This window comes from Euleptes europaea, chromosome 1 (genome assembly GCF_029931775.1).
Source record: "Euleptes europaea isolate rEulEur1 chromosome 1, rEulEur1.hap1, whole genome shotgun sequence".
NCBI classification, from domain to species: Eukaryota; Metazoa; Chordata; class Lepidosauria; order Squamata; family Sphaerodactylidae; genus Euleptes; species Euleptes europaea.
This window is the reverse complement of record NC_079312.1, coordinates 58406311-58417330: the sequence shown is the minus strand read 5'-3', so window position 1 is coordinate 58417330 and position 11020 is coordinate 58406311.

Here is an 11020-nt window from a genome sequence, read left to right as displayed (position 1 = left end):
TAATCCCAAGGCTGCCAGCCTCCAGGTAACAATACTGACTTTGAGGGACCAAAGTTCTGATTCAGTAGAAGGCAGCTTCATGTGTTCAATAATTCAGTTTTGCATAGTTTGCAGAAAGCCAGGAGAGTGGGAGCCTTCCTGACCTCCTCAGGCAGGCCCTTCCATAAGGTGGGGGCCATAACGAAGAAGGCACATGTCCGGGAAGTTGTTGATTTTGCCCATTTGCAGTTTGGCACCTGCAGAAGACCTTGCTCCGATGAGTGAAGCTGACATGTCGCAGTATAGGGGGAGATTCTCTTAATTTGCATATTATAGCTTCACTTGTTGGTAAATCGGTTTTTGCAATCTGCTGCTAATTTTCATGTAAAGAACAGGCTTTCCAGACATCCCAGTTAATGAATAGGCACACCACAGATCTTGAAGAGATGGAGAAGAGTGCAGAGCATGACCCTGATGTCCAAACAGGCACTTTAGGTCCCCTGCTGCCACCAAACCTGTTTGACTGAATTACAGGTTAAAAAGGTATTGCACTGGTAATTGCTGAGCTTCAGGGAGCGTGTCGTTTCTCTTAATGAAATACCCTGCTCATTCCATCTTTCAAGAAACCAAAGACTTCTCAGGTTTATGATAAAGTTGTAAAGATTTTATTTACCCCATATTTCCTGCTGGGTTATTTATGAGGCATTTTGTCAGGCCTCATAAAACTGCCTAATAAAACATATTTTCTTACAGAAAAATAAAGTCATTTGTGCAAAACATCTTGGGACTAGAGAGGGCAAAGTGGGGGGGGGAGACCCACTGAGCTTTCTTGGGTCCCATTCTTTTAAGAACAGCTTCGTAAGACTGTTGTGACTGATATACTCCCCAAATTCTTAAAATAAAAAAATGCTGTAGAAAAAAATCAGGATTGAGATTCGAAGAATGAAGTTTTGCTCATATTTGTATCAAGAATCTACCCAGTACATTTTAGTAATCTTTAGCTCCAGACCCTCCCCCCCCCAAGACCACATGAACACATGAAGCTGCCTTATACTGAACCCTTGGTCCATCAAAGTCAGTATTGTCTACTCAGACAGGCAGCGGCTCTCCAGAGGTCTTTCACACCACCTACTTGCCTAGTCCCTTTAACTGGAGATGCCGGGGACTGAACTTGGGACCTTCTGCATGCCAAGCAGATGCTCTACCTCTGAGCCACGGCCCCTCCCCCAATATTATGGATTCCACAGAAGAAAGGGGATAGCATTTAAAGACTGGAAAGCAGCAATCTTACACTCACTCGTGTGGGAATAAGCCTCAGTGAAATCAAGTAGGGCCTACTTCTGGGTAATCATATTTAGGACTAGGCTGTGATTACTGTCATTTTCAGGCTAAAGAAGGTATTGGGTTTTAGAAAATGTTCAGCCCATTCTTAGCCACATTTGCTTGAAAATAGTTCTTACTGATACCCTTGAGTTTTCTTTTAAATAAGGGTATTCAGGTTTGCAGACCTTGACTTCAGTCTGATGGGTTGCCAGCCTCCAGGTGGTGGCCTGAGATCTCCTGGGATTACACCTGATTTCCAGCTGACAGTGTGATGCAGTGACAAAAAAAGCTAATGCGATCTTGGGATGCATCAACAGAGGCATAACATTCAAATTGCAAGATGTCATAGTTCTGCTGTACTGTGTGGTTAGGCCACACCTGGAGTATTGTATGCAGTTCTGGAGGCCTCTCTTCAAAAAGGATGTGGACAGAATTGAGTGAGAGGAGAGCAACGAGGATGATCAGGGGCCTGGAGACCACGCCCTATGAGGAAAGGCTGAGGGAGTTCGGAATATTTAGTCTGGAAAAGAGGAGGTTGGTGGGGACATGATTGCTCTCTTTAAGTATTTGAAGGGCTGTCACTTAGAGGAGGGCAGGGAGCTGTTCCTGTTGGCAGCAGAAGATAGGACTCACAATAATGGGTTTAAACTATGGGCGGAAAGGTACCGCCTGGATATCAGGAAAATTTTTTTTACAGTAAGTGTTGTTAGGCAGTGGAATCAGCTACCTAGGGCGGTGGTGAGCTCCCCCTCACTGGCAGTCTTTAAGCAGAGGCTGAACAAGCACTTGACCGGCATGTTCTAGGCTGATCCTGCATTGAGCAGGGGGTTGGACTAGATGGCCTGTATGGCCCCTTCCGATTCTATGATTCTATGACATTGATCAGTTCACCTGGAGAAAATGGCTGCTTTGAAAGGTGGACTCTATGGCATTATATCCCATTGAAGTTCCTCCCCTCCCCAAATCCCACACACCTCAGGCCTCACCCCCAAAATCTCCAGGTATTTCCCAACCTGGAGCTGGCAGTCCTATGATCCCCATACCCTTTTCCTCGTATCAGTCTTTAGAGTTTTTAAGGGGTGGTGGTGGAGGTAGAAACAGAAATTTAGAGAGCTGTCATCATAGCTAATTATTGTGATCCACTCATCCCTGTCGAGTCCCTTGAGAAAACTGTGTAAAGTCCTGAACTGTGTATTTGAATGCCTGCAAATCCCATAGTGACGTCCCTCTCTAGAACAGTTGGTTCTTGCTTCAGAATCTGGCATCAATCCAATGTCAGAAGAAGAAGGAGGAGAAGAAGGGAAGCTTTGACTACGGTTGATAAGCAAATCAAAGAAGCCGAGTGTAAGTAATGACTTGCAGTGGGTCACTTCAAACTGCCAGAAGTCAAATTACACCCATCAGATGAGCAAAAGAAAGAGAAGAGACAAAGCCAAGCATTAGCCTTTTCTGTGGCAGAATGTGCCGTTTCCCTCCTCTTCTCCTCTCTGCCAAATGGCATCAGCAGCCAAGTCATTCCCAGCGACACAAGATGCCAGTTGTTGTGGAGCCAGCTAAAGACCTGCTGCTGAGCAAGGCCTTCCGTGATTACATTTAATTTGAGAAACCAGAGCGAGGCCTTGGGCCTCCCCACTGCTATAGGAGAGGATGAAACACATGAATTGTTTGTGTTTGAGTGAAATTCATATAAATAGGATTTGGGCTTCCAAAAGAGATTTAGGGGAGATTCCATCCCTAAGCTTAATTTCTCAAAATCATTCCATGTGTTCAGAATTGCTGATGAACAGTCACTCTGGGTGTTCGTTCCTCTAATCTGAGTTCCTTTGGATGTCTGGTTACATGGAGCAACCCAAAGCAACCAAAATGATCAGGGGGCTAGAGGAACTGCCCTGTGAGGAGCAGATAAAACAGTTAGGGCTGTTTAGCTTGGAAAGAAGGTGGCTAAGGGGAGACATGATAGAGGTCTATAAAATTATGCATGGTATGGAGAGAATGGACAGGGAGAAGCTTTTCTCCCTCTCATAATACTAGAATGTGGGGTCATCTGCTGAAGCTGAAGAGATTCAAGATTCAAGAGAGATTCAAGACTCAAAGAGATTCAAGACTCTAAGAGATTAGAGATTCAAAACAGATTAAAGGAAATATTTCTTCACACAACACATAGTTAAATTGTGGAACTCCCTGCCACAGGATTTGGTGATGGCTGCCAACTTGGAAGGCTTTAAGAGGGGCGTGGACATGTTCATGGAGGAGAGGGGTATTCATGGCTACTGGTAAAAATAGATACTAGTCATGATGCATACCTATTTACTCCAAGATCAGAAGAGCATGCTTATTATATTAGGTGCTTTGGAACACAGGCAGAACAATGCTGCTGCAGTCGTCTTGCTTGTGGGCTTCCTGGAGGCACCTGGTTGGCCACTGTGTGAACAGACTGCTGGACTTGATGGACCTTGGTCTGATCCAGCAGGGCCTTTCTTATGTTCTTAGAAGGCAAGGTTTTCTTTCAGAGTTGGCATTACCAGCAACTCTTCCACAACCTAAAAAATACTATTCAGTATGATCAAAAAGCTCAAGAGCACTAAATGTGTGGGTCAAGCAACGTACAGAAGGAACATGGCAGACAGGATTGTGCCACTGCTGACTTCCACACATTGATCTGAGGTGTATACATGATCGCTAGTGGGCAAAAAATTTGGTCTTATCTTTTGTGCAACACTAACAAAAAAGGCTCTTCCATTATATGGTGAAGTTTGAATATAACTGAAATATCAAAGGATCATCTAATCATAGGAAATAAAATATATTATCATAAAGGGAAAACCTGGTAATATTCAGGTGAGGGTGCTAATTACCAAATTACCTCCCCCCGCCCAAGATACCTGCTGTTCATACCTCATTAAAAGCCCTGGCAAAGAAACATGATTTACAGCGCTCCTCAGCCCTCCAACAAAAGGGCTCCTCTCACCTCTTCAGGGTGCCCATTCCACAAAGTGGGAGCCATGATGGAAAAGGCCCAGGCTCTAGTCGATGCCAGGCAGGCCGCCCTAAGTGCGGGAATGGTCAGCATGTGGCTGCCATGGTTGGTGGATGGAAACATGGGGGAGGAGTCAGTCCTGTGGTCCCACACTGTGAAGGGCTTTAGAAAAGAGCAAGAGTCCAGTAGCACCTTAAAGACTAACAAACATTTCTGGCAGGGTATGAGCTTTCATGAGACTGACTTCTGACTTCTTCAGATACAGTTAGAATGTGGTCCCACCTATCCTTAAGCAGAGAGGAGTGAAGGGCTTTAAATGTCATAAGCAACACAGTTACATAAAAGCCCTCCTAAACACAACTGCATGCATGCCTTTCAATCAACTGGCAAGGAAGATAAGAAACTTACCTCCAGTGGAGGACAGTGCCATGAGGAGTGAGCAATGGCTAAAGCCATTCTATGGGGACAACAAGGAGATGCTGTTGAAAGAAGCATTGTTGGAACCTGGGTTCATATAGTAAGAGACAGTGTGCTATGAGGGTCTCATGTGTCAAAGAGCTATATACGTAAGGACTGGCAAAACAGGCAAATTTTTAGCTGCTAGGGTTAAGAAAAGAAAGGCTGCGAAGCAATTATAGCAATTTAAACCAGTAAAGGCGCTCATAACCAACAGGGAAGAAATCATGCAGCAATTTTAAAACTTTTATGAAAACCTGTATAGTTCAGTCAACACAGGTATAGGTATTATAAAGCATTATTTTAGGAAATTGAAGATTCCACAATTAACTGAAGACGACAAAAATATGTTAGACAACCCATTAATGGTTGACAAAATGGTTTCAAGTATCAAATGTTTGACACACACAAAAATCACCTGGACTAGACACAGGATATTATCAGGCCTTTACTGAAATATTAGCTGAATCATTACATAAAGTGTTGCAAGCAATTTATAAAAGTAAAATTCTCCTGCAGTCTTGGACTTTGGGCAAAGTTATTCTAATTCTTAAACCTGGAAAAGACAGATTAACTCTTATAGACCTATAACTTTATTAAATAATGACTATAAGATCTTAACAAAGTTATCATCAGGGTGTTTAGCTAAAGTTATTGTTAAGAATATAGATAAGGATCAGATCAGTTTTATACCTAAATGGTCATTAACATTAAATATAAGAAAAGTATGCAATTTAGCCCAATATGTCACTAGTGAAAATCTGCTTTTATATTTCTCTATGCAGAGAAAGCATTTGACCAGGTGGAACACAATTTTTTGCTGGTGGCACATAAAGGTTTTGGTTTCGAAACTGGATTTAGGAATTGGGCTAATTTTATTTATTCTGATTCTCTTACTAGATTAGCAATCTTGGGTTGTTTCTCTGCTCCATTTAAAATATCTAGGGGTGTCAAGCAGGGATGACCCTTATCAGCTTTGCTTTTTGCAATAACAGTAGAGCCATTGCCGATCTGTATCAGGGAATCTTGGGAGATTCATGGTATTAAAATTTCAAATAATGGTTACAAATTGAGTCTATGCTGACAATCTAGCAGTTTTTTTTAGAGTCTAGAATGATTCTCAAAAAAAAGTGACTGATGAATATGTAACTTTATTGGATTAGAATTAAATGTCTTAAACAGAAGTCTTGCTATTTAACATAATGAGGGAAGATTTTTATGAAGAAAATTGGTTGCATAAAATATCATTCTCAAAAGTGATTAAGTATTTAGGGGCTCATATTCCAGTAGTCCTAAATTTGTTCTGTAAATATAACTCAGCTTCAGTTTTCATAGAAATTAAGAACAAATTACTGCACTGGTCTTCTTTGAATTTACCTTTGTTAGATAGGATTAATGTTATTAAAATATCAGTTCTTCCAAAGTTAACCTTTTTCCGGTCCAAAATTACACACTTTACATCTTGGAGATTGATGTAAAGAAATGTCAGAAGATTATCTTAGATTTTGTCTGGCAGAAAAAGGGTACCAATAATTAACTGGAAACAAATGCAACAAAAATGGAGGCTGACTGGTCCAAATATCATTTTTTACTACCACATATTGAAAATTCAATGGCTTGTTCATTGGTTTCAAGATCAGATAGACCCTTCAGTACATATAGAACAAACCTTTGTTTCTGTGTCATTAAGAGACTGGATTTTCCTCAAAAAAGATCTGAGGCAAAAGTTCTATTTGAAAAAAGTCTATGATAATTGACAGTATTTTGACTACATGGGATAAGTGGCAAAGAAAATTTGTTTCTTGTTCTTCTCCTTTGGCATCAGCCATTCTTGCATTAAGTTTAAAGTTTGGATTGACTGAACAGAGATGTAACAGCTGCAGAGCTATTAAGCTAGATCACTTCTATGAGTTAATTAAAAATAATGAGTTTGTATCCTATGAAATAGTAAGTCTGTGTGGTAGTTATTTCCCCCTTTGGTTTCAATATTTACAGCAATGTAGCTTTGTGGTTAAAAAAATTCATAAAGGGGAAGTGAAGGTAGAGTTGAAAAAGTTTGACTCTCCAACAAAAATAAAGTAAAATGTCAGTTTATTACAGTTATATGTTAGAAATTAATAGTAATGAGATCCCTAATTATGTTAAGAAATGGCAAAAATTGCTAGGATATGCTATAGATTCAAAGGTTTGGTGCTGTCTTTTCTTTAAAGGCTCTTCCTGTTCTGTTTCAACTTTATTCAAGGAGAACATCTGTAAAATGCTGCATCAATGGCATCTATCATTGGTTAGAGTAGCAAGAATCCATAGCAATGTTCTTAATAACTGTTGGTTCTATAAGAAACCAGGAGCAGATTTCCTTCATATGTACTGGCACTGTGACAGAGCAAATGAATTCTGGGGTAGGATAAGGTTTTTTGACAGTGGCTTTTCAATTCAAGGTGGACAGTACAATTGAACTTATATGTCATGACTGTGTAGACTCGATCCTGAAACAATATCAGATCACTGTTTTACATTTATTGACTGCTGTAAGATTGTCTTTGCAAAAACATCAAAGTCAAATTTTAGACCATCAATTGGAGACTCGTTGATTAAAGAAACTGTTGAAACTAACTCTATTGTATAAACATCAAGATGTTCAAAGAATAATTACGTTATGTGATGCTGTATCCTTGGGTGTGTGTAAAGTACCATCAAGTTGCAGCTGATTTATGGCAACCCCAGCAAGGGGCTTTCAAGGCAAGTGATAAAGCAGAGGTGGTTTGCCATTGCCTTCCTCTGCAGAGGCTTCCTTACCATGCCGCCTTCACTCCTGCTGTAATCTTAAGGATTGAAAAAGAGTTACAAAAGGAATAAGATAAGTGGTAATTAGTTAATTAATCACAATTAATCACAATTAGTTGATCATCTTTTATTGTGTGATAGTTTGAGTAGTTTGTATAACTTGAAGTGTTATTTTGCTTTATAAAGTTTATGCAGAGTTTGTTTTTCTGGTTGCATACTTTCCCCCTGTTATATTGTATGCTGTTGTATATAGTTGTAGAATGTAGAATTCTAAATTTTAAAAAAGTAAGGACCAGCACCATGAACTAAGCCCATAAGATGTTTCAAAATAGCTACTGGGCTGCTGCCTATAACATAGTTTAACATTAGGGTCTTTAATACTTTTTAAGACCGAAAAGCAATTTCATAAGAGTTCCAGTTTGTTTGCTGCATCTCCACATTGCCAGCATCTATTTTAAGTGTTTGAAAATGTGGAGTATTGTCAGAGTAGACAATACTGACTTTGATGGACCAAGAGTCTGATTCAGTATAAGGCAGAGAATTGATCTCTGGGTTCTCTTCTACTCATATGACAATCAAAGTCCTTTAGAAGACCTCTAGTGAGTTAATGACAGAAAATGAGAGAACTCTTGGATTGAAGCACTCACACACATTGCAGAGGTACAGTCAGTGGGTGTATGTCGATCATATAGACATACCAGGCCTCATTCAATCTTTTCTTCTCCTGAATTCAACCCTGGTATCCTGGCATCTTTGAAACATATTTGACATGTACTGGGCACTGGGCAATGATCAGTGATTCACTCATTTCATTTTACCCCTTTCTCCATGCTTCAGATTCTCTTCCTGATTTATTTATTTTTTACTTTATAAAGTGTGACATATGCATTCATACAATTAATGGCACACTTTTCTCCTCCCGTCAGTGTTTTTTTAATATTGAAATACTTCTTCAAGTAGGTGATGTGCGAATTTTGCTGATTTCAAGACAACTGGTGCATTGTACATCCACATCCCGTCATAACATAAGAACAAGTCCCTGCTCAGCTCAGTTCAGATGAGAAGATTCAAAATGGGGTGTGTGGCGGGCTCGTTGCTCAAAAGATGTACTTCTTTCTGCAGCTGTATTCATTGGCCTGTTTTTCTACACAGACTCAGATGGAGCTTTTAGAAAACAGCAAAGGAATCTTTTAAATATTTTTAAAGTGTTTAAAGATCAAGACTCTCAAGGAACATATAGGGAGACTATGCAGATTCTAGAGGGTGGCCATTTTGGTTTACTGTAGCAAAAATGAAAAGGAGTCTCATGGCACACTGCAGAGTAAGAATCCGTTCATCTGGAAAAGTGGGCTCTCTAGTCCACAGAAGATTATGCTGAAATAAGATTGGGTTCGACTTTAAGGAGTCACAAGACTCCTGTTTACTTTTGCACAGATCCTGCAGTTCTCAATCCCTGTGTCGCCTGTTTTCTAGACAGAGGCTGAATTTTCTTCTTTTTTGTCGAAGGCTTTCACGGTCAGAGTTCATTGGTTCTTGCAGGTTATCCGGGCTGTGTGACCGTGGTCTTGGTATTTTCTTTCCTGACGTTTCGCCAGCAGCTGTGGCAGGCATCTTCAGAGGAGTAACACTGAAGGACAGTGTCTCTGACCTTCAGTGTTACTCCTCTGAAGATGCCTGCCACAGCTGCTGGCGAAACGTCAGGAAAGAAAATACCAAGACCACGGTCACACAGCCCGGATAACCTGCAAGAACCAATTTCTTCTTTTTGCATCCAGTATCCATAATATGGGTTACTCTCCTAAAGAATTCCCATCAACAATAATGATGCTGCATTTACAAAGCTTCTCTTAAAGAAAACACTTTTTAAAAAGCCGTTTTATTTAGTTTTGTTGGCAGCTGTTCAAAAATGTAAAGAATGCAGCCAGTAAAAAAAAAAAGGAAGAAAAGAAAACATTAAATACTCAGCACGAGCCTTGGTGAGCTTTCTTGATGCATACTGACAGTACAGAAAGTGGCTGCTTCTATTCTTTGCAGAGTGATCGGGGGAAAGTTTCATTTTAGCTCTTAGCTGCTGTCGAAGTCTAGACAATTGAGAAGGAAGCTAGATAGTCTTTGCAAGCTAAATCAGCTCTGTGGGCACTGATTCAGATCGGAGCGGTACAGCATGGGTGGTGGTGGTGGAGTGAACTAATAATAATATTGGGTGGGGGTTGTTTCAGCAAAACTGTGGAGGGTAGAAGGTTTAAACCACCTCTTCCATCTCTGCACAGGATACAAACAGCAGTAATTTAGCTGAATCAGCTATATGGGAACTCTCCAGGGTTCAGTGTTGTCTCTTATGTTTCCCCCTTAGAATGTTCTCCCCTTGGATGTTCACCTAATTGTCTTTCCAACACTGAGTAGAGAATTTGTTTTTAATTCTCACAAGCTTTTAGGTTGATGGGGTTCCCCCTCCCTTTCCTTTATGGTTTTGATCTTATTCGTCTCTTTTTATTGATACTGCTTTGCTGTCGTTGTTTTACAAGCTGCATTTTATTGTTGTCTGCTTAGTGGTTTTTAATGATTTTTTAAAAATGCTATTACGGCTATGATTTTAACAGTTTTAAATTATGTCATTAGCTGCCCTGAGAACCAATTTTCTGTTGAGGAGCAGGGTGCAAGTGTTTAAAATAAATAAATGCATTAGTTCTCTTCAAATTGTGTGATGTGTTTCCTAATTCATAACACTTTTATTTCATTTACAGTCTTACATTTGTCCTTTCTCATCCGAACATGGGATAATATGGAGACACAAAATCAAAGAGTAAACATTGGAAGTATGACTGAAGCAATAAGGCTTTCCTTATACTCTATGGATTTCACTTGCTGTCATGTAACTATTTCGTAATTGTATTGGATGTCAATAAGATGCCAGGAAGAATAAACAGTTGGGTCAATTTTCACAGATCTAGCTGACTGGACCAAGGCCCATTTGTATAAATTTCCAATGAAGTTTCATTTTTAATGGGGAGTTTATGCAATGTAATTATGATGGCAATTCCTCCCGGCTTCATGGTTACCATTATAAACCTGGCTACTGCCTTGCAATTAGCTTGAGCCTTAAATAACACTGATGTTAGCCTGGCTAAGAAAAACAGAGCATTTCAAAGCCTGGAGGAGGCTAATTATTATCTTGAAGTAGTGACTGTTAAAACCAAATTTTTATTTCAGTTTTGATTCCTTTGGCCTCCAGGGATGCTTCCTTCTGGGATACGTTTGCGCTAAAGTTACTTCTGGTTTACTAGCAGAGTATTTCTGGAAGTGAGTGATCTCACACTGTAGGGTTCACAGCTCCCAAGGGGCAAGCAATTACTGTTACTTTCTATATCGCATTAATTAATACTTCAACATGTGTTTTAACAATTCATGGTATTGTGCAAAACAAGTGTGCAAAACAAATCTATAGTTGGAATCCTAAACAAACATACTAGTGAACAAATCCCGCTGACTTCAGAGTAAACA